This window comes from Globicephala melas, chromosome 18 (assembly GCF_963455315.2).
Source record: "Globicephala melas chromosome 18, mGloMel1.2, whole genome shotgun sequence".
In the NCBI taxonomy this organism is placed as follows: Eukaryota; Metazoa; Chordata; class Mammalia; order Artiodactyla; family Delphinidae; genus Globicephala; species Globicephala melas.
The window spans coordinates 17,316,549-17,337,353 of record NC_083331.1 but is presented as its reverse complement, the minus strand read 5'-3'; the positions used below and the strand labels follow the sequence as shown (position 1 = coordinate 17,337,353).

Below are 20,805 nucleotides of genomic sequence, written 5' to 3'. Positions count from 1 at the left end.
TCTTACAAAGGGACCAAGCCAGCCACAGCTTTTTATTCCTTATGAAGGAAGCAAAACAGAGTTCCTCCTCCTGAACCCGAGGCCCACGTCTCCTCCCTCCCCAGACCAGAATGGGGATGGATCCCTTGTTCTGGCCCCACCAGCCAGTCACTTTCCCATCCCACCAACTCTTTCAAATTACCTTTCTTGAACCCCTCTTCTCTCTATCCCCACTGCCACTAGGTACACAGCAGTGGTTCTAGTTGATTCTTTCTTAGATCACAGGATATTTTATTTTCCATCTTCCAGTCTCCAGGACCCCAACTGGTGTAATCTTTTCAAGGACCTGTAATCTTTTCATACTTGACCATGCATTTCCACTAAAAAAAAAAAAATCCTTTCATGGTTCTCCCTTTCCTGCAGGTTTCAATCCGGAGGCCCAATAGTCATTTACTCACAAAGCAGCGTAAACCCTTGAAATTGTATGCAAAATTGTAATAGAAGTCTATAGGTACATTTTTTTTTTCCTGGAGAGAGACCAGATTGCTTTCCGTAGGTTCTCAAAAGGGTATGTGTTCCCCCAAAAGATAAAGACTTGTAGGTCTCAGGCTAAAGTCCAAACTCCCCAGCATGGACTACATGGGTGTGACCTGGCCATTCTTCCAGCCTCCTTTCTTTCCCTTCTCTTTACCCCTTTCACATCCCACCCATTCTTACTTGGCTGTGGTTGTTCACTACAGGCCTTTGTACATGATGCTTTGCTTGCTCAGCTTGGGGAAATCCTTTCCTTTCCTCTCTGCTTAGCTGGTCTAACTTTTGCCCATTCAGGAAACTGCCTTCTTTCTTTTAAGAAGCACCTCAGGCCATGCTACCTACAGAAAGTTGTGCAGGCTAAGCAAGCTAGGTGTGAACTCTTGCTTCCCTGAATCCAGCCTAGCAATTGCTCTTTCTTTTAGCATCTACCTCCTGGATTTACAAACTGGGGTGGGGGGTGGGAGAAAAGAAGATAAAACGTAAAGTAAAACCTGTAAAACAAGCAGTGACTAATAATTGTGCAGCACTTATACAGAAGAAGAACCCCAGGCTGTAGCGTACACTTTTGTAGTGCTTTCTTGGGAGGCTGAGATTGGGTAGTACATGTGTAGTTTATAGTTCCCTCAGAGTGTTAATGATAAATACAACACACACCTTCCTGTCAGAGAATATCCTATATGAATTTTCAACATCATCCAGTTTTCCTTTATTTTATGCCCAGCCAACAAATGGTGTTATGTATTTAACAAATACTTAAATTAATAAACAACATAGTTCTGATATTCTGCCATCTACTAGGACTGCTGGGTCATTAATCTGAATTATTTCTCCTTGGTTCACGCACCACCACCCAAAAAAGACGGTCTAACATCATGATGTGTCCTTAAAATTCTCCATCTACCCAGGAAGATGTTCCAACTTTTTGAGATAAACCGTGTACTAAGTCTGCTCGTGAGACCTGCTTTGTCTTACAGCACAGACTTTAAGTCAACCCTTCACTCTTTCAAAAAGTTAAGTCTTTTAATTGTTGCCTCGAAACAGAGCTCTTTGCCCTTCTTGGGCGGACGGATCTCAACGAAGTGTATTTCCCTGCTACTAACGCATAAACTTATAAATAGCGCTTACCGCGCTGAGTCACCAAAACCCGGAGTTTCCCCAAATAGCTTATAACGACTGCTGGAATCGAGTCCTCCAGAGCGGTGACAGGCTCCTATCACACACCCGCGAGGCTGGACCCTAGGCGGGTCCCCACCCAGCTCCCGGAGAACGCGGGCAAAGCCACCTATTCCCAGCCAGGAGTTGAGTGTCGGACCTTTTGAGCGCCGATGGCGCTCTCGGGACGCGGCCGGACTTGGCCTTGACCGCTCAGGGACCGTCTCCGCCCCCTCCGGAGCTGGGAGCCGCAGGGGGCCGGCACAGGCCTCCGCCCTGCGCCGCCTGCTCACACAATGGGGCGCGTCGGGAGAGGACGGCCTCGGCACCCGCTCTGGTCCCAGGCCCGGGACTATGGGCAGCTGGGGAAGCAGCCAGGAGCTAGGGCGATAACGAAAACCCCCATCTCCCCTCTGCCCACTCCCACACTTCGAAATGGCTGCGGCCGCTGGTTTGGGGGCTGGGGGAGTAGGGCTGGGGGAGGGAGCGGAAGTGCCACCCCCTGCAGTCAGGGGATAGTGACGTCACCCCTACTGTCGGCCTGTAGCGGGGGCGTCTGCCCGTCACGTGACCCCAGCCCCCCCACTCGCAGCTGAATCCCGCGCGCGCGCGCGCGCGCTCCCTCCCCCAACCCCTTCTCCCCAACTTTCGCCCTCCCCGCTCCAGCAAGGCTGTCAACAGCGCCAGCTCCGCCCCCTCCCCCGCGCCCAGTGTAACCGCCACGGCGGCGCGGCGGGCGCTCGCGCTCAGGTTAGGGCTCCTGGAGGAGAGCATGCCTTATGTCCTCACCTAGCCCCCAGTTGACGGCGCGCTGGGTGCGTGGGCACCGGAGCCAGGGTGTGCGGTGGCGTGCGGCGACAGCGCTTCTCCGTTCAGCCCTCCCACAGCAACCGCAGGACGAGGTGGAGACGCCAGGTCCGAGCTCAGAGGGGGCGAGTTGTGCTCAGCAGCCTCCAGGTCCTGGCACGTCTCCGCTGGGGGTCGGCCCCCAGGCGGGAGCGGCAGCAGGGAGCCAGCCGTCGACCCCCTGCCCGGCGGCGCGCGCCTCCGCGGCGCTCCCGCCTCCACTCTCCCTGCCGCCTGGGCGGCGCACGCTACTCCTGGCTTCCTCGCGGGCCGCGGCGCGGCCACGGGCTGTACGACGAGGGGCAGGCGCGGACCATCTCCTCGAGCCCCCTCGGTCACCCCGCCGTGCACTGCTGGGGTTCCAGATTGGGTGGCTGTCACTGCTGCGCCTCGTTCCATTTTTTCCCCCCTCAATTCTCTTCTAAGTAGAGGCTTGGGGGAGGGAATAGAAAACCCAGTGTAGAAAGGGGCGGTGCGGACTGACCTGTCAACGGCGGAGGAGGAAGACCCCCGGTCGGGGCGAGCTCTCGAGCCCGCGCAGGGACCGGAGCCCTGGGTTCGCGTGGAGCGGAGCGGCGCGGCGCGGCGGGCAGCAGCTGTGCCTCAGCCAGGTGTCCCCTCTCGGCGGGGCCCGCGCTGCCGCGCCCGCCTCCTCCCCTGGCGCCGCGCTCCCCGCCCCATCGCCAGGGACCAGGGAACCCCCCAGCTCGATTTTTTGTGCAGTTTCAGCAAAGCTCCGAGGAAGTTGGTCCTTTTGTTCCACTATTTATAGATTGCGTCAACATTGCGAAAAGGAGAAGGCGGAGCGGTGGCCCCTCCCCCTCCCCTCCCTCCGCCGGCTCCTGGGAGAGAAAAGCCCCAGCACACGACCTAAGTACACAGCGCGCCAGCCGCCCGCCCGCCTCCGGCCTCCTGCTCGCCGCTTCCCCCTCCTCCCTGCCCGGGCCAGAGCGCTGCCAACCCCGTCACGTGCCCGCCCGGGAAAACCAGCTCCCCGGGGCTCCGCGCCGCCCGCCAGGCTCCGTGGCGGCGGCGGCGGCGGCGGCTGCCTCGCTCAGCTGTGCGCCCAGCTCGTGGGCTCCGGCCGTGGCCCAAGCGTCGCGCACAGCGTGGGCACCCGCACCCTAGTCACTCGGGGGGGGAGAGCCGGGGTCCGCGACTCTTGGATGTGCTCACAAGCCTTCCGTGCTTCCGCCCTCCTCCCCCACCCCGCCCAGTCTCGGGAGCGCCACCGCCCCGGCGCGGAGTGTGCGCGCGTTCGGGCCTCGCTGGGAGACAGGGGCCTGACTTGTCCTTCGCGCGGCCGCTTCCCCAGAAGCTGGGATGCCAGGCCCCCCCAGGCCCCCGCACGACTGGTTGTGGGCGGGGGACTGAGGGACGCCGGGGTGGCTGGCGGCAGCTCTAAGGCTGGCCGGCGGAGCGCGGGAAGTACGGTGCGGCAGTGCCGAGACGCGCGGAGACGCTTTCCCTCCTCCGCAGGTGCAGCGGGGCGTTGCGCGAGCTCACTTAACTGCTTCCCGGACATCTGCGGACCAAGGAGTTTGCAGGCCTGAGCTACAGTGGGGGTAATATAGTTTTTGAGGAGTTACTGGAAGTTAGATCTGTGACAACAACATTCGAACTTTTCTTTAAAACCTGATGACGAAATGATAGGCCCCGCCATACGCCTCGAAATGAAACTGAGCTCCCTTGCCGGCCTAAAGCCTCTGTTCCTGAGCTCGATGTAAACAAGGAGGGCGGTAAATACGAGAGGAAGGCCTTATTTTAACGAAACCAAGTGCAAGTAGCTGGTTTGAGTGTAATTTACCTTCGCAGCTTCCGGTCATTTCCCTAAGTGATTTATTTAGATCGCAGTTTAACTTTACAGAGTCGGAATAAAATAATTTAGCCCTTCAGATCACGGGTGGAGGAAAGCCCGGGCTGAGCTGGGACGAGTGCAGGAAACGCGTCGGACCTTTCCGGGCAGCTGGACAGTGTGGTAAACAGTCTGGAAGACTTACGTTTTTTTTCTAAAGAGTTTGGAGAGACTTTTCCGTTGCACCCCTCCGCGTTCGGGCTCAAGTGCAGGCCGGGGGTGGGGGCGGGACTCTGCATGGGCCCTTACCCGGAGCCGTGCTTCCTGGCCCTGCACTGGGAGCGTGCAGTCCTAGGGGAGCTTTCGCACGGGCCACACGGGGCAGCAGCAAGCCTGCCTCTATTTGAGAAACCTTTCCAGGTTTGGCTTTTTTTTTTTTTTTTTTTTAATAAAGGGGGAGACCTTAGGCCATGGGTTCATCGATGTAGGATACGTGTGCTTTGCTCGCCATAAAGAGGGAGGCGAGATGAAGAAAAGCGAGCCTGTGCAGTGGTTGCTGGGTTTCCAAAGCGCAGAGCTGAGTGGACCGGCAGCAAATGGGACTAGGCGTTAGTCCCCTCACACCTGATGGTGCTCAGGGCCTGGTGTGGGAGCCGGATCCCGGCTGTCGAGCCTTCTCTCTCGGTTTCCTTCCAGTTTAGTGAAAGGCCCCGGCCTCCTCTCTTCCCGCCTTTCTACCCTGCCTATTCTTCTGTATTTGAAAGGCACAGTCCTATGAAGGCGAATTCGTTTCCGCGCCAATTTTGTTGCATCAATATCTACAAATCACGTTTCTTTGCGCGAAGAAAACAAGCCAGGGCCACCTGGTTTTTCTCGCCCCTGAAAGGGACAGGGGTACCCAGGCCTCAGCCTGAACCTTCCCCTCCCCCCGGCCCGCTTCGGACCGAACAGCGGTGTACCCATCACTTTGTCAGGACACGCGCTTTTCACCCCTACTTTGTTCTTCTGCAGTCTTCCCAGCTGCGGAGAGAAGGGAGCGAAAGCAAAACGAAAGCACCCGGGGCGCATTAGTCGCGGCGGCTTCCCTGAGCGCGGCGGTGGGAGGCCAAGGTCTGGGGTCGGAAGGCAAGGGTGGGCGCGGGGGCTGCGTGGAAACCGGGTGGCGGGTGGTCCCCGCAGGGCCCCCGGGAGCTGCCGGGAGCTCCATCGCTCCTCCTCCCTTGGGAAAATCCACCGCGTGTGAGAATATACCGGCCCCGAAGGAAAAGTTTGGTCTGGGTCTTCAGTTGAAATTCGAGACTGATTGGGACCGTGCGGAGGGGTCGCAGAGGCAAAGGATGGTGGCGCGGGCACGAGCGTTGGCCCCCGGCGGATGATCCCGGGGAGAGGTCCGGGCGAGCGGGAGCGCAGCGAGGGCGCGCAGAGGCCGCCGGGGAGTGGAGGCCCACGGAATTGTTGCCCCACTGAGGTTGGATAAGCAGCCCGCTTCCCCGCAAAACCCAGAGTTCTACGCGGTATAAGGACTTAAGGGAACTTTGGTGACAACCTCCGCGCCCGCCCGCCCTCGCGGTAGTCACTGCGGGGACAAAGGCGGCCTGCGCAGACTTGGACGAGGCGCGGCCCGTGTGGGCGGCCTTAGCGGCCGCAGACTTTTTCACTTAAGAGAAGGATGAGTATCTTTATGAGGTGAAGGTAACCTCCACAACCACCCCTCAGGGGTGACAGCTACAGTCTGATCAGCTAAAAGGCGTCCTCGTTCCCCCACCTGCCCCCGCAATGAACAAACACTGGGAGATTGGCCTGCAAGATGCTCGCCCTGTCACTCCAGTACATTTGTGTAGCCAAACGCCCGAAAAGCCCCACCTTGCCCACATAAACAGCTAACTTTATTCCATTGCATGGTACCTTTCTTGTAGCAATAGCTGTGGGTTTTGGCAAGTGTTAAAAAATCATTTGATCCTAAATGAGTCGAGCGTGGAAACATAGTTTTCTGTGCGAGTAGTTTGGGTTTGTGTTTTCTCTCACTGGCGCCTAATGCACGGCGCAGCGCATAGCTGTTACACCTCTACCTGTGCAGGGGCGCTTTCGCACCGCGCCCTTTCACTCTGTAAATAAGTAGACTTGGAATTATGTACATGTGTGCATTGTTTAGATATTGCATCTCTGGTTATTCATTTCACCGAAAGGACTCAAAAACGGCTATAATTTTAAAAGATGCAAAATTGAATTCTTTTAAGCGAATCTCGAGAAGGCAGTCTTGGTTTCCTGCTAATGTTATGCCGGTAACAGGCAGCAGCCAATCCCAGACTAATTTTGTTCGTTTTTATTCCTTCCCTCTTTACCACAACTGCAAATACCAGAAAGTTCTGTGAAAAACATGGCCCACTCCACCCAAATTTCTTTATACAATGATGAGAGGAGACCTGCAGGTGAAATAGACCCGTAGGCTATTACTTTTGGAAAGACTCGTCTATTTCTTTAAAAAAAAAAAAAAACTCAGCAAAAGCTATTTTTGACTCACTCAACAGACTGATTAAAATGCTTGCTTTCACCATGCTCGCCCTTTGGTTTCATATGTGGCCGCTGTTCTCACTTTCTTACAAGTTTTTCCTCTTGTAACTTATTTTCGTGAAACAGAGATTCCATCAGGTTATCTTGTTAAACTGGGCGTCTATAATTATGAAGTTGGTCTTTTCTCCTCCGCCCCACTTAAAAAGTACACACACGGCCTTGAAAGCCCGCAGTTGTCTTTATTTCGCACCCCTCCCCCTTTTCTTTTTATTTTAAATCTTCGCATTCGCAAATGATGCTTTGCCTGGGCTAGGTTCAGACTACAGCATCTAAAACGTTACCCGTCCGGGTAGTCCCTTAAGGCATCGAAAGCCCAACCTTGCGCAGGCCACTGGAACCCGCACCAGAAACCTTGATCTGGAGTCCAGTTTGGAAACACATCTGTGCTTTTCGCAGTAAAATGGTAACTTGCCCAAGCGATGCATCTGGCTTTAGATTTTATGCGGAATATGATCTGGAAAAGGGAACGCCTGTTTCAGGCGCGGCAACATGCCCCGCGCGGATCCCCGGGGGCTCCCTCCTGCTTAAGAGCGCGCGGGGCCTCGACCCGCAGGGCCTCAGCCAACCTCTGGGCGCCCTGGTTTGGGTTAACCCCACACTAGCTCTCTCCCTTCCCGGCCTCGCCTGGGGTCGCTCTCCGCGGCAGACGAAGCTTGTAGACGAGAGGAGAAAGTTGGAGACTGAAGATCAGATGTCCTTAAAGGGGCTGGGGAAAGGGAGAAGCTCTTCGCAGCTAGTGCCAAGAAACTCGGACACCCCGCGCTCGCCCCGAGGCGAAGAAAACTGTCCTGGGGGAGCACAAGTGTTCCCGAGACTTTGCCAAAGATTCGGGAGTCCGGAGGTAGCCTGTCCCCCACCCGCGCCCACCACCGAGTTGTTTCATAATCCCCTCTGGGCCGCCTTAGGTGAGGACCGGGCGGGGTGGCGTGGGGGTGAGGTGAGGTGAGGATGGCGGCTCTTCTCTGTTTCCCGCCCTCTTCGCAGCGGAAACGTCCAAGGGGTTAAAATGGCGCGGCGGAACGGGCTCGAGGAGCGGTGCCAGTGTTCGGCCCCGACGGGCGGGAGAAGTGGGGTGGGGGTGTGGGATCCCGGAAAGGGCTGGGAAAGCGGGGACCAAGGGGAGCTGTGAGGCAAGAGTTTCTGCTCTTGGGAGTTGTGTCCAAGGCAGTTGCCGGCGGTAGTGGGGACGGCAGCGGCAGCAGGGGAGCCAAGCGATGGTTAGTGCACGTCTTGGCCCACCCTGGGCAAGGTTATGTCAGGAGAGCGCTCTGGCACCGAGCTCTGGCCCGCGGAGAAGATACTCCCCCCTCGGGCTCTTTCCGCGAGCGGGGCTGGGCGGGCGCGGAGGGGCGGGCGGTGCGCCGCGCGAGCCCAGGGCGCTGAGGTCGGCAAGTCGCGTTCGGAGCGGGCGGCGGCCCTTCTCCGGTCTACGTGGAAAAAAATCATCTAAAAGAGCACCCCCTCGGCAAGCAGCCCTTTAGCGCCGGTAAAGAAGATAGAAAGGGACTCAGGGAACGAGGGAAGCTCAGTTTAGAACTTCCAGAGTTTCCAGGTTTGTCCAGCGAGTGGGACTCTGGATAGCTCTCGAAGAGCTGAGCCCATTTTCCCTTCCAGAACAAAACTAGAGGAGCATTCCTCCAGAGGAAGGCTTAAGTTCAGGCCCCACGTGGAACCCGAGCAGCCCCCGCCGCCTGACCTCGGGCTCGCTTCTCCCAGGGCGGCGGGGAGCGTCCTTTCTGAACCGCCCCGGGCGGGAAGCGCGCGATTCGGAGCGCGCTCCGCTCTGGGCCCTGCTGCGGGCTCGGACGTTAAGGCAGGAAACGCCTCGTCCCGTTTTCAGTCTCCCAGTCAAAACATTTGGCTGAATCTCGAAATAACTTTTTTGATAGTCCGGAAAAGAAGCACGACAAATGGACTGACCATCAGCCTTGCGTCAGCGAACCGTTTCCCCTGGACTACAGTGAGATTGGTTTTTTCATTAGTTGCAGGAACTGAGTTTTTGATGATTTACCTGGCTGCTCAGGCTCCTGGGTGTATTCTCCTCCCCTCCTTTCCCACTTCATCTGACTGTCAACTCCCTTCTCATTTTTTTTTTTTTTAAAGCTCCGCATACGCAATTGCATCGTATTCTTTGTAACATATGTAGCCTCTAGTCTAACTCAGCCTCTATCAGTGGTCAGCACAAGCCACAGTGTTTGCATAGCCCTTACAAAACGGGTCATGTTTTCGGTTCCTTTGATCCACAGAGACAAAAAAGTTTTGCTTTGCATTTCCCTCCCGCCCCCCCCCCCACCCCCCGCCATCGCTTTCAGTGACAGTGCTCTCCTCCCAGTTACAAGTTCCTTCTCCTCCCGAGCAGTTCGGGATTTATTTTTACAGGGACCTAAAGAGTTAGGAGAAATTCACCGTGTGCTGACTCACCTTCACTTCCCCACCCCGAACCCCCCGCCCCAGACAGGATTAACACTAAAAGATGTAATCAGTTAAACTAACAGACTTTAATATCATTAAACATGGATCTCTCCACTAACCTTAGCAGTTACGTCACTTCGAAGAAGGAAGTAATAAAAACAAAATTCTTGCAAATAAAATAAAATTATGGAAGCTGTCCCTTTGAGGTCCGGATGCAGAAGAAAGTGTTTGGTCTTTTTAAAAGAGCTCTTATTGATAAACAATTATTAATATTAAATAAAATTTATAAAGCCAGCCCTATCAGGTTGTCTGCACATAGTAGGTACTCAATGAGTATTTAGTCTCCCTTTCTTCTTCCCATCCTTGGAATTTTGGCAGGAGCTAGACTTCCCAGTGGCTAAGAAAATTATGCTCAAACTTCGCTTCTGGTTCATGTAATCTCCACTCACTCAGACAAAACAAAACAACCAAACAAAACGCACACACAAAAACCCCAAAAAACCCTCACAAAATTTATCCAGGGAACTTTGATAGCTTATTAAAACTTAATGGAAATAGCTAGACAAAATAAAAAGTATGGTGATTACATACATATAAATCCGAAACACATTAAATTATTTCGAACTTTTCAGTGGCTGTAATAGGTAACCATTGCCATTTGATTTCGTTTACCAATTTCTACAGTAAAAACGAAAATTGTGGGCTCCCGCTCACTTCTCGAGTTTCTGCTAGAGCAGCCTTCACCCACGCACTGATCTATCTCGACCTCATGTTTTTCATAGCGCAAATTTTATCAGACGCTATTCAGCTATCCACTTTTAAGACTTGTGCGCGCGCTCTCTCTGTCTTTTTAATTTTAAAAAATAAAATGAGAAAATAGAGAAGGAGGTTGTAGCACTCAGGGGTGGAGGAAACCCACCTGCCCGCTCCTCTCTCCCCGGTCTCGGACTCGCTGGAGGAGAGAGTCGCCGGGAGCGGCTTTGCGGATCTCGCCGGGTCACCTGGTCCAAGCATATTTTCTTTGAGGCCCATTCGCAGGAGTAAACAGTCACGTCGTAGTGAGTTTCTTGGCAGCTTTGCACTGCTCTTCAAACAGCAGAGAATTATCGCACGTTCGTCTCCGCTTACAAGGCTCCTGCCTCAAACTGTCAAGTATTAAAAAAGGGTTTCGAGCAGCCCTTTTGCCCTTTCTCCTTCTAAATGACGAGGCCGGTCACGGCGGGTGACTTTGGCGTCTGCCGCAGGTCTCAGCCCCTTGGAGCCGGGCTGCCCCGTCGGCTGAGCGGGAGAACAGGGGCACCTAATTAGTCCGTGGCTCCCGCCAAGGTGAGCGCGTGGGCGCAATGCGCGCTTCGCGAGAGCTGCCCCCAAGTTCAACCCAACGCGCCTGAGGAAAACTTGGGGCTCCAAAGTCCCCTCTTTAGACAAGCGCCCGGAGGGGATCTTTGGAGAGACCTAGGGGCGCGGTCGTGGCTTCGGGACCAGGACTTTACTGTTTTGAGATCTATTTATCTCGTTCTAGAAAAATACCCCATACGTGAACCCATACGAATACCTCCCCGCTCTCCCCTCCAGTGGTCTGCAAGCCCCGGGTGCGAGCATGAATCCTGAGTCCCGCACCGGGTTCCCGCTCGCGCAGAGCCCAAGGCGGGCCGCTGAGGTCACAATAAGTTCAGAGCCACGGATCCGGGTCAGATTTGAAAAAAAAAAAAAAAAAGTATGTTCCAAGTCCGGCCCGGAGCTGCTGTCTGGGGCTCAGTCCAGCTCCCCCTCAAAATCCTTCCCAGAGTGCAGAAGTTGGTGATTACTTCGTGCAAACTGGACGTCGCGCTTGAAGGGCCGGCGGAGCCACCGGCTTGCCTTCGGGGGGTTCCTGGCATCAGTGGGACCAGGACGTGTCATTATTGTTGCAAACGGAGACGTGAATGGAACCCCCATCCTCCACCACCCCCGCGGCCCGGAATAACTCCAGGGCTCTCTGGTTTGGATGTCTAGGGGTCGGAAGGGCCACGGCTCCCAGGACCCCTGGGGTCCCGATCGGGCCTCGCACCGAGGGGCGCGGGGCAGCGGGGACGGCTTCGCGCGCTGAGCCGGGGCCACCGAGCAGCGGCGGCCCAGGGCAGCCCACGCGGGTTCCGGCGCCGCAGCGAAGTCAGAGGCGCTTCCAAGCTCGGCCTGGAGCGAGGGGCGCGCAAGGGGAACCGCTTCTCGAGCTTCGTGGAGCAGGCAAGTTTGGCGGGGAGGGGAAGGCGGGGAGGAACTCTCTGTTTCTGAGGGTCTGGTCGGTCATAGGAAGCGCTTGGGGTGCGGGTCGCAGGATTCTGAGAGCTCGAAGCGGCCGCGCTGGGCCTGGCCTGAGCGACCCGGCGGCGCTCCCAGCCCAAGCGGCGCGGCGGTCTCCGCCTTCTGCGTGCGGGCCGCAGTCGGGCCACAGGTCGTCCAGTTGGGGCCGGCCTAGCCCTCAGGGAGGCCTCTGACGATGGCCGGACGGCAGGGAACCCCCAGGCCCCGGCCTAGACGCGGAGAATTCACAAGGGTATTTCTAGGCCCCAGCGGCCTCTGGTCAGGGGTTAGCTCAGAGTCAGGTTTCTGCTTCCACCAAAAAAGAATTACACAAGTTTTCCAGATCTGCAGTGATCTTAAGGCCGACTGCTTTCTTAGGAGCCTATAGGTATTTTTGCCTGTAGAAGTGAATTTGAGCCATTCCTCTTTCCCTCTCGTGAGCTGGTCACAGGCCTGGTAAAGATTTATACCAGGCACATTCAGGTCTGTGCCTCCTTCTTGGGACGTGGTGTGTCCCACACACTGCTGGGCCTGCGGGGTGGGTGGGGGGAGGAGGTCCTGCCCTGTGATGGGGAGGTGAGCTTCCCTGCAGGACTAGTCTGATGGGGGTGAGAGGCCTACCTGGAGGACGGCAGGGGAGGCACGGAAAGGAGGAGGAGACAGGCCCTGAGCTGTGTGTGGAGGGCTGGAGGTGGTGAGGGTAGCCCTCTCCCTAAGAAAAAGAGGCCTGTGGAGTTTTGCTGCCTGGACTAAGAAGACAGGGTGGGTACGCCCAGTCTAAAGGTGGATGGCACAAGACTCCCACCTCCCAGAGACCAAACTAGGATGGCATATCTATATTTTCCTGGCTGTTCCTTCTATTTTAATTCTTTCCCATTTGTTTTCTGTTTACTCTTTAGTAAAGTGTTTCTGAAACTCTTGCCAAAAGGAGGTCATTCAGTTAACATATTTATTGAGAGCCCATTGCATGCCAGGAATAGGAATGGGATAATTAATAGGACGTTTCCTGACCTCACAGGGCTCACAATCCAATTTTCTCTATAGAGAAAAAACAAGGCAATTAAAATATGCTGTGAAAAGGGACACATGGGCTTATATATGGTGAAGTGAGTGTGGCTGTTTAGGGCTACTTACAAGAAATTCAATATTTCTGGAACATAGAGGGGAGAGGACTGGGTGGGGGTGTAGAGAGACAGCCTTGGGTGATTAACCTGGACCCAAAAGAGAGGTTTAAAGTGTGAGCAGTGCATCATGGGGCCTTCATGGTGGTGGCAGGAAATGATGCTAAGGGGGGCATGGTGCTGCACTAGATCAGATGCCCTCTAGATTACCCTTCTGGTGTTAAGATTTGAAGATTCACTTTTATTTTATTAAAGGATCTGGTATTCTGTGCCAGCATCTGCTGAGGCATGTATAGATTAAAAAATATATATATATATATGCTTATTCTACCTACATGGTTAATATTTCACACCTTGAAAAGAAAAAAAGAAACCTAAAAACGAATTTAAAATATTTAAAAAAGAATTTTTGGCCGTGCTGTGAGGCTTGTGGGATCTTAGTTCCCCGACCAGGGATCAAACCCGGGCCCTCGAGTCCTAACCACTGGACCACCAGGGAATTCCCCTTAAAAATTAATTTTAAGAGAACTCATCTAGCAGAAAATTTTGTGAAGATACTGCAGTTAGAAAATTGACATTTGAGATGAAACCTAAAATAGTGAAGAAGATACTGCCCTGACCTCATGGAGTTTACAATCCAATGGAAGATACAGAGAAATAAATACAAGTTGTTCAGCATCCCTGGAATATAAAGGGCACCAGACAGGGCAGGCTTTAAACTCTCAGAAAGTCAGATCATGGGGGTGGGGCATTTAGCTCAAGGTAGCTCAAAGAAGTCCAAAGGAGAAATCTGGAGAGCATTCATAGGAAAGAGAAAGCTTTCATGGGTTGACACAGCCCTTATCCTCTCTGGAAATGCCGGTGCCTTCATGACATTTGTGAGTCTCAGGACTGCTATAAGCTAATGACTCTTCTCTAGAGGGACAAAGGAAAAGTCTTGCAACTAACTAGACTTTTAAAAATGTTAGTTTGATGTCTTAATGATTAATTATGAAAATACCTAGATGTTGTACTTTTAATTGGAACCACTGAATCCGTTTGTAGCATTTTGGTAGGGGCAGGAGGGACAATAAATTGAGTCCCTGCTGTGTTTCATAGGCACTTCACGTACATTGCCTTTCCTAACCCTCATAACAACTCCATGAAGTAGGTGTTTATATTTCTATTATATTTCCATTTTATAGATGAGGAAACTGAGGCCTAGTGAGTTTATTATGCAAGGTCACTTGGCGAGTCAAAGTGGCAGAGCTATCTGACTCCAAGTCTGTTCACTCTTCTCATGAGGGCTTTTCGCAGCCCAGAGGGTGATGATCCTTGAAAAGAAAATCATATTAAGAGTATTCACATTTGAGGACTTTCAATCCCTGTGGAAAAAATAGGGTTGAGTGAACTTATAGTATCCCTATAAGTTATTTTAGGGTTGCCAATATAAAAATTAAGGAGATCACAATAAGTAGGAATGTTTTATACAGATTGAATTCACACATGTGATTAATTTGTCTTTACCATCCTTGCTTGCTAGAAAATTTCAGAATAAAGAGATGCTGATGTATTAGTTTTGTTTTATTATACAGAGAAACATATGTATAGTCTTATATTTAAATGGAAACTCCCTCTTTATTTCACAGTTTGTAGTCTCTAAGTCACTCTCCTTGGGTTGTGACTGAATATAGCTTGTCATTAGTATGTAGACCATCTGGGGTTTGTGATTGGGGGAGGGATTATGGTAATATTATAATTTTATAGATTGATAACATTTGATAGGTAAAAGGAAAAGACGTTTGTGGGGTTATTTTTAATCCTAGGATTACGTTAATCAATCAATTCAATAAATATTTGTTGAGCACATACTACTGCCAGGCGAAGACAAATCGAGTCCTTGCTGTGGAGAGTGTGTCAGGAAGGAAGGAATACAATGTGTGCTCAGCTCCTGCTATGTGCCAAACACTCTCCTAGACGCATTTAATGCTTCAGACAAACCTGCTGTCTGTCCCTGTGTATAGAGTACATGCAAAAAAAAAGGGAGGCTCAGAAAATTTAAATAACTTGTTCAAGATCACACAGCTTGTAAATGGCAGGGCTCCAATTCAAGCGCGGCAATAAAGAGTATGCTTTTTCACTACAACACACTGCATTCTTGCCTGTGCAAATACTAAAAACTGTGAGTACTTGCTAGTCATTTTATCCTTCCTTGGCCTGTGTCCTCAGCTAAAACAGCTGGATAACTGTTCTTATCCTGTTTACCTCATGGAGCACTCTTAAAACTCAAACTGTAAGAAACTTTTTTTTAAAAAAACTGTCCCTAATTGTTTAGCTGAATTGGATCTCACAGGAGAAAAAAACATATTAACTCTAATAACAGGTTTATTAATAGTAGTCTATTGATGGAAAAAATAGTTTAGTCCAGTAGGATCAGAATTTGATGAATTACTGCTGTTCTTTGTTTTATTAATTAATTTAATGCCAAACATTTATTGGACATAGTAGAATTGCACTGAGCCAGTGGATACAGCGACTATGTCAAGTTACTTTTCCAAAAGGGGCTTCAAATCTAGTGGGTGAAATAGAACATATAAACAGGTAAATAATGAAAATGTGCTATAACAGATGCCCAAGGTTTCTTGAGATCTAACAACATTCTGAGCCTCCCTCACCAAGGCTAGAATCTTTGTCTCCAAAAGTGTTTATCAAGCTAGGAGACACCTGGGCAGCTCGTTAAAAACATGGAATCCCACTTCACTCTCATATAATCAGATTTTCTGGAGGTGGGGCCTGACTCTCCATTTTAAACAAATTCTCCAATAGTTCTTATTCTAGTTCTAGACCAGAATTTGGGAAAAAGAGCTAGACCACTTGATTATAGTCAAGTGGCCTAAAGAAAAACAGTCCCCTGGTCCCTAACTGGGATGTGGTTATACTCTACCAGCAAAGGTTAAGAATTCAAACCCACTTAGGGAATTTGGTATGCTAAAGGGTGGGAAAGGTTGATGGGAAATTTTCAAAGCAGATGATGATAGCATACAATTATAACACATCATATTGGGGGGAGAAGCATTTGGGCTAATAGTCTTACCCATGAGTTAATTTAAAATTGTGAGTAGTTGCCACTCAACTCCAGAGCATCTAGTTGATTAAATACGAGTAGAGGGCTTCCCTGGTGGCACAGTGGTTGAGAGTCCGCCTGCCGATGTAGGGGACACGGGTTGGTGCCCCGGTCAGGGAGGATCCCACATGCTGCGGAGCGGCTGGGCCCGTGAGCCATGGCCGCTGAGCCTGCGCATCCGGAGCCTGTGCTCCGCAGCGGGAGAGGCCACAGCAGTGAGAGCCCCGCGTACCGCAAAAAAAAAAAAAAAAATTGATAATAAAATAATAGGAGAGTAGAGAGTTCCAAACGTTCTTTTATTTTTTTAAGCCAAGGAATCTTTTATTCCAGTGAAACTTTAATGGAAGGCTGACACATAAAGAACTGCCGTGGCTGAAGAAAAGGATGAGTGAGGAAGAGGTGGGTGCCCTGAAAACCACAAGTGCAGCTGGGAATTCAGCAGCCTGTGAGGGATTTGAGCCAAGGACCAGGCTTGTGTTCCAAGCCTGGCACCATGTGGGCACATAAGAAGTGCATAGTGTTTGATGGCTTCTATGGACTGAATGTGTCCCACCCCTGCCAGATTCCTATGTTGAAACCTAATCTCCAAAGTGATGGCATTTTGAAGATGGGGTCTTTAGGAGATGATAGCTTATGAGGGTAGAATCCTCATGAATGAGATTACTGCCCTTGTAAAATAGACCCCAGAGAGCTCCCTTGCTCCTTCCACCAGGTGAGGCTACAGTGAAAGGACTTCTGTCTATAGACCAGGAAGCAGACCCACACCGGACACTGACTCTGCTGGCACCAAGATCTTGGACTTCCCAGCCTCCAAAACAGTGAGAAATAAATTTCTCTTGTTTCTAAGTTACCCAGTCTATGGTATTCTGTTATATTAGCCCAAATGGACTACAGTGACTGAATGAATAAATGAGTAAAATGGCATAATTTCTGCTTCAAAATGTAATTGAAGAATGCAAAGCTTGCTAATATTTTTTTATCAGTAAAGACTAAAGTAAATAATCCATTTAGTGGCTTATTTTCATCACCAAATTCTTTTGGCCACTTATGGTCTTACTTGCCTTCTTTGAACATGAATTTATGAAGCATTTGGTCTTTACAGTCTAATTTCCTCCAGGACTGTTTCCACTTGACTTAAACAGGAAAAGAACCCAGGTGAAGTCAGGAAAACTGGTGAAATTCAGGCTGTTTGTTTTTGGGGGGTGGAGGTGTAGGATAGGACAAAAAGGAAGAAAGGAAACCATTTCTCTGTAAGAATGACATGTGATTAATTTTAAAAATAAAATTTATTTTTTACCTGATGATGAAAATAATATATTTTCACCGTAGAAAGTATGGAAAATACAGTAAAACACAAAGAAGGAAATAAAATTTACTTTTCCTATCATTACCCAGAGATAATGCTGTTATTGATGTCTATCATTCCAGTCATATCTTTATACAGTATTCTTTTTTTTCAAATTAGGATTACATCCTAATGTGTTTTTTTGTTTTGTTTTTTTTTGCGGTACATGGGCCTCTCACTGTTGTGGCCTCTCCCGTTGCGGAGCACAGGCTTCGGACGCGCAGGCTCAGCGGCCATGGCTCACGGGCCCAGCTGCTCCGCGGCATGTGGGATCTTCCCAGACCGGGGCACGAACCCGTGTCCCCTGCATCAGCAGGCGGACTCTCAACCACTGCGTCACCAGGGAAGCCCCCTAATGTGTTTTAAACTTGCTTTTATCATTAAATAATATACATGAATATTTCCTATGTCATTATTGTTCTATAACATCATTTTAAAATTTCTACATCATAATCTATGGAAGAATATACCACATTTTGTCAAACTAATTTCTTATTGTTGAACATTTGGGTTATTTTCCATTTTTTCACTAGTATGAAGTGTGTGACATTGAGTATCCTTTAATCTTTGTGTGTGTGTGTCTGTGTCTCAGTATTTATGGTATGTTTATTTTTTAAGGCTTTTGACCCTCCAGAATGGTTGGACTCTTGCTGAAAATGGATGCAAGTTCTTGGTCCTCACACTGCAATGACCATCTGGCTATTTATGATCTGTACTGGTTATTTGACAGGGAGCACACCACTTTCCTAGATTTGGGAAGGAAGGGAGGGTATTAAAGCCCTGGGTGTAGTGTAGGTATTTCTCAGATATTTGCAGTTAAAAAGCTATCTCAATATTTTGTTTTTTCTTAAAAAGCAGCATAGTCTGAGGAAGGAAGGCTGATTAGCTGGCTCCATGGCTGCAGCCTCATGCCTGCAGGGTGTTCTGAGTGTTTTCTTCTCCAGAGCCTCATGGTTGTGCCTAAATGAGACATTACCCAAGAAGAACCTCCACCACCATGACCACCACTGCTTCTGAACTGAGTCTGTCTTTGGCTATAAATTTGCTTTGGAGACTTCTCTAGAAGTTAAATTTGTTTGTGTGGAGGCTGAAACTAGTCACTTGCTCACATGTGTAACATGAGTCACATTAGAATAAAGATCTAGGATGGTGGTAAATTGTTCTCCCTAAACTGAATCAATAATGGCAGTGGATATTAGCACTTATAACTTACAAATGATATCTTTCCCAGTCCCTCTCAGTTCAGTCTGGGTTTGACTTTTTTTTTCATTACCTATACACGAAGGGTGTGTGTGCGTGCGCGTGCGTGCGAGTTATTTTGGAAATTTTGAACAAGATTTCCATATGTTATTGTGGTATACTGCTATAACCAAGTGTTAATTCAATACACACACACACAGACACACATACACACACATACACACACACACACATTACTCGTTTAGGGAAATACACTGACTTCTCTTGCTCACAAAACTGAAAAATTGGCAGAATCTTTAACTTGTAACTTGGCAGTATTGCAATTTACAGGCAAGGAAGGCAAGCTAAATTGGGTGAAAATTGTTTGAAAAAAAATTTTGAGTCTTAGACAGTGAAAATCATGTGGCTGAGTGTGCACATTCGGATGTTTTCTGCTTGATTTTTAACCACATCCATTGGCACTGCCAGAGGCAGTTAAAGCTTCCCAGTGAAGACGTGTGATGTCCAGGGGAAGGTGTGGGGATTTATGGCTATCCTGTCCATGCTGTTAATGTTAAAATGACTGTTGGTTTACTTGTTTTGAAATATTGATTAGGGAAATATGAAATGTGATTTTATCGAGCTTCATAAATCCACCTTAATTATGAATTATATAAACACAGACTTGGGGGTTGGGAGGTCAAAATCAGACATGTTTGCAGGCCTGAGCTTTTTCTGTGGGTTCCTGGAACATTCGTGGTGACTGAGACGCAGCAGGAACCTGACAACGCTAAGAACAGGCTTTCTCTTCTGAATGCTGGGGGCTTTGAAACTGTCTTCATAATGAGGGAGGATTCATAAAGTAATGAAAAGCTGTTTCCTTTTTAAAACGTTCAGACAGCAACACAAACATCTGGGAATTTATTTAAGTACTCTGGTTCCCTGAATTACCCATTTCCTTAACATATACTTTACTTATTTTTCCGAGAGGGGGTAAATTTCCACTTTGTGTTTTTCCCAGTTCAACCGTGTTAGGCTCCTCATTTTAGCATTTAGTTTGCTTGATATTTAAGAGTACAAAGTAAGGCCCTATCACTCGAGCTATGATTTGGGGGGCAAGGGGGACTGGGATGTTATCAGGTGTGTGGGGCGAAGTGATTTTTGTGTGGTCAAGTTTCATTACATTATAGTTTCACATAAATCAAATAAAGGAATAGATGGCTAAAAAGATCTAGTGTATCTTTTAAAAGATCATTAAGCAACAATATTTTGCTCAATACTTGAATTAAGCAAAACTTCCATTCTTTTCTCCTTTTCAGAATTTAATTCCTCTTTCCAGTTTCTGAAGTCATGAGACTTCTCTTTCTTTCTCTTTCTTTCCCTCACCCTGCAATGTCTCAAGTGGTGAAAATGCATGTGTGGTGAAGGGAGGTGGGGAGTAGTGGTCAGAATTCCCAGAAAGCTAGGATGAGAGGACCCAGCTTGATTTCTGCACTTGGAAAATAGTTTATGTCTATTTAGGGATGCGAGATCCGGATGGGTATAAAAGTCGGGACATACTTAAATATTTCAGTATGTAATATCAGATGATGAGTCAGTGCAGCATTTATAGCTTCCTGGGTTGTCAGTGTGGTTTGGTCTCTTCTTCTGTTTTACTTGTCATATTTGTAGTAGGTAAAGTCAGTGTGGTTTTAAATGTTCAGGATTGGGCTATTTTTAACTAACTGGACAATATTATCATATGTGGCTTGCCAGTTTATAATCAATTAAAATATGAGAAAAAATATGAGATCTATTGATTAGCATGACTATACTAAATAGAATTTAATTTAGTTGATTTATTTAGTAGGAATTTTAGGACATCACAGTTACTACTGTGAACTTCAATGGCTTAGAAGCAACAGTTGTTACTATGCAGCATTGGACATGGAAATGTGAGGACTGGGCTTAATAGATACACATCTAGTGGTATAACCTGTCAGTTGCCTAGTTTAATATCCTGTTGCCAGTTGAAATACTATTCATTTACCCTCGCCTCGTAAAAGTAGGTTGCAGGACATATTTTAAAAAATTCTAGCTATATGAACTGGTTAGTTTATTTATTAAAAAAAATTTAAACAGTAGTTAATTGTGATTTGTGGGTAATTCCTTTTTCCCCCATTCATTTAATTTCTGCTTCCTTAAATAAATGAACGAGTATTCTGGATGTCTCCTTCTCCACCTCAAATTTAGGAGTATTGTGAAGTGAGACTAATACACTCGACTATGGAAAGGTATATATTTACACCGTATTACCTGGGTTCTCTTCTCAGTGTCTCTTTCTGGTTCAGATGGAATTACCAATTTTATATCTAGGTCTGGTGAAATAAAAACTGAGGGAGAGGGGCCTCCCAGGCCCCCATTTTCTGAAATGTCATGTTGCCTGACATGAATGAATACACAGTCACACTCTGGTACCTTGGGACTGTCAGTGAATATATGCACA

General features: G+C 49.2%; 1 long non-coding RNA gene across 4 annotated transcripts in view; it reads right to left on the bottom strand.

Annotated features, from left to right (window-relative positions):
- Positions 1 to 3,223, bottom strand: part of LOC115866654 (uncharacterized) — a 115,537-nt gene extending 112,314 nt beyond the window's left edge. For all 4 annotated transcript variants that reach the window (XR_011376906.1, XR_011376904.1, XR_011376905.1 and 1 more), the window contains exon 1: positions 2,996 to 3,223. This is a non-coding gene — a long non-coding RNA (uncharacterized lncRNA). The remainder of the gene's footprint in view (positions 1 to 2,995) is intronic.
- Positions 3,224 to 20,805: the final 17,582 nt, after the last annotated feature.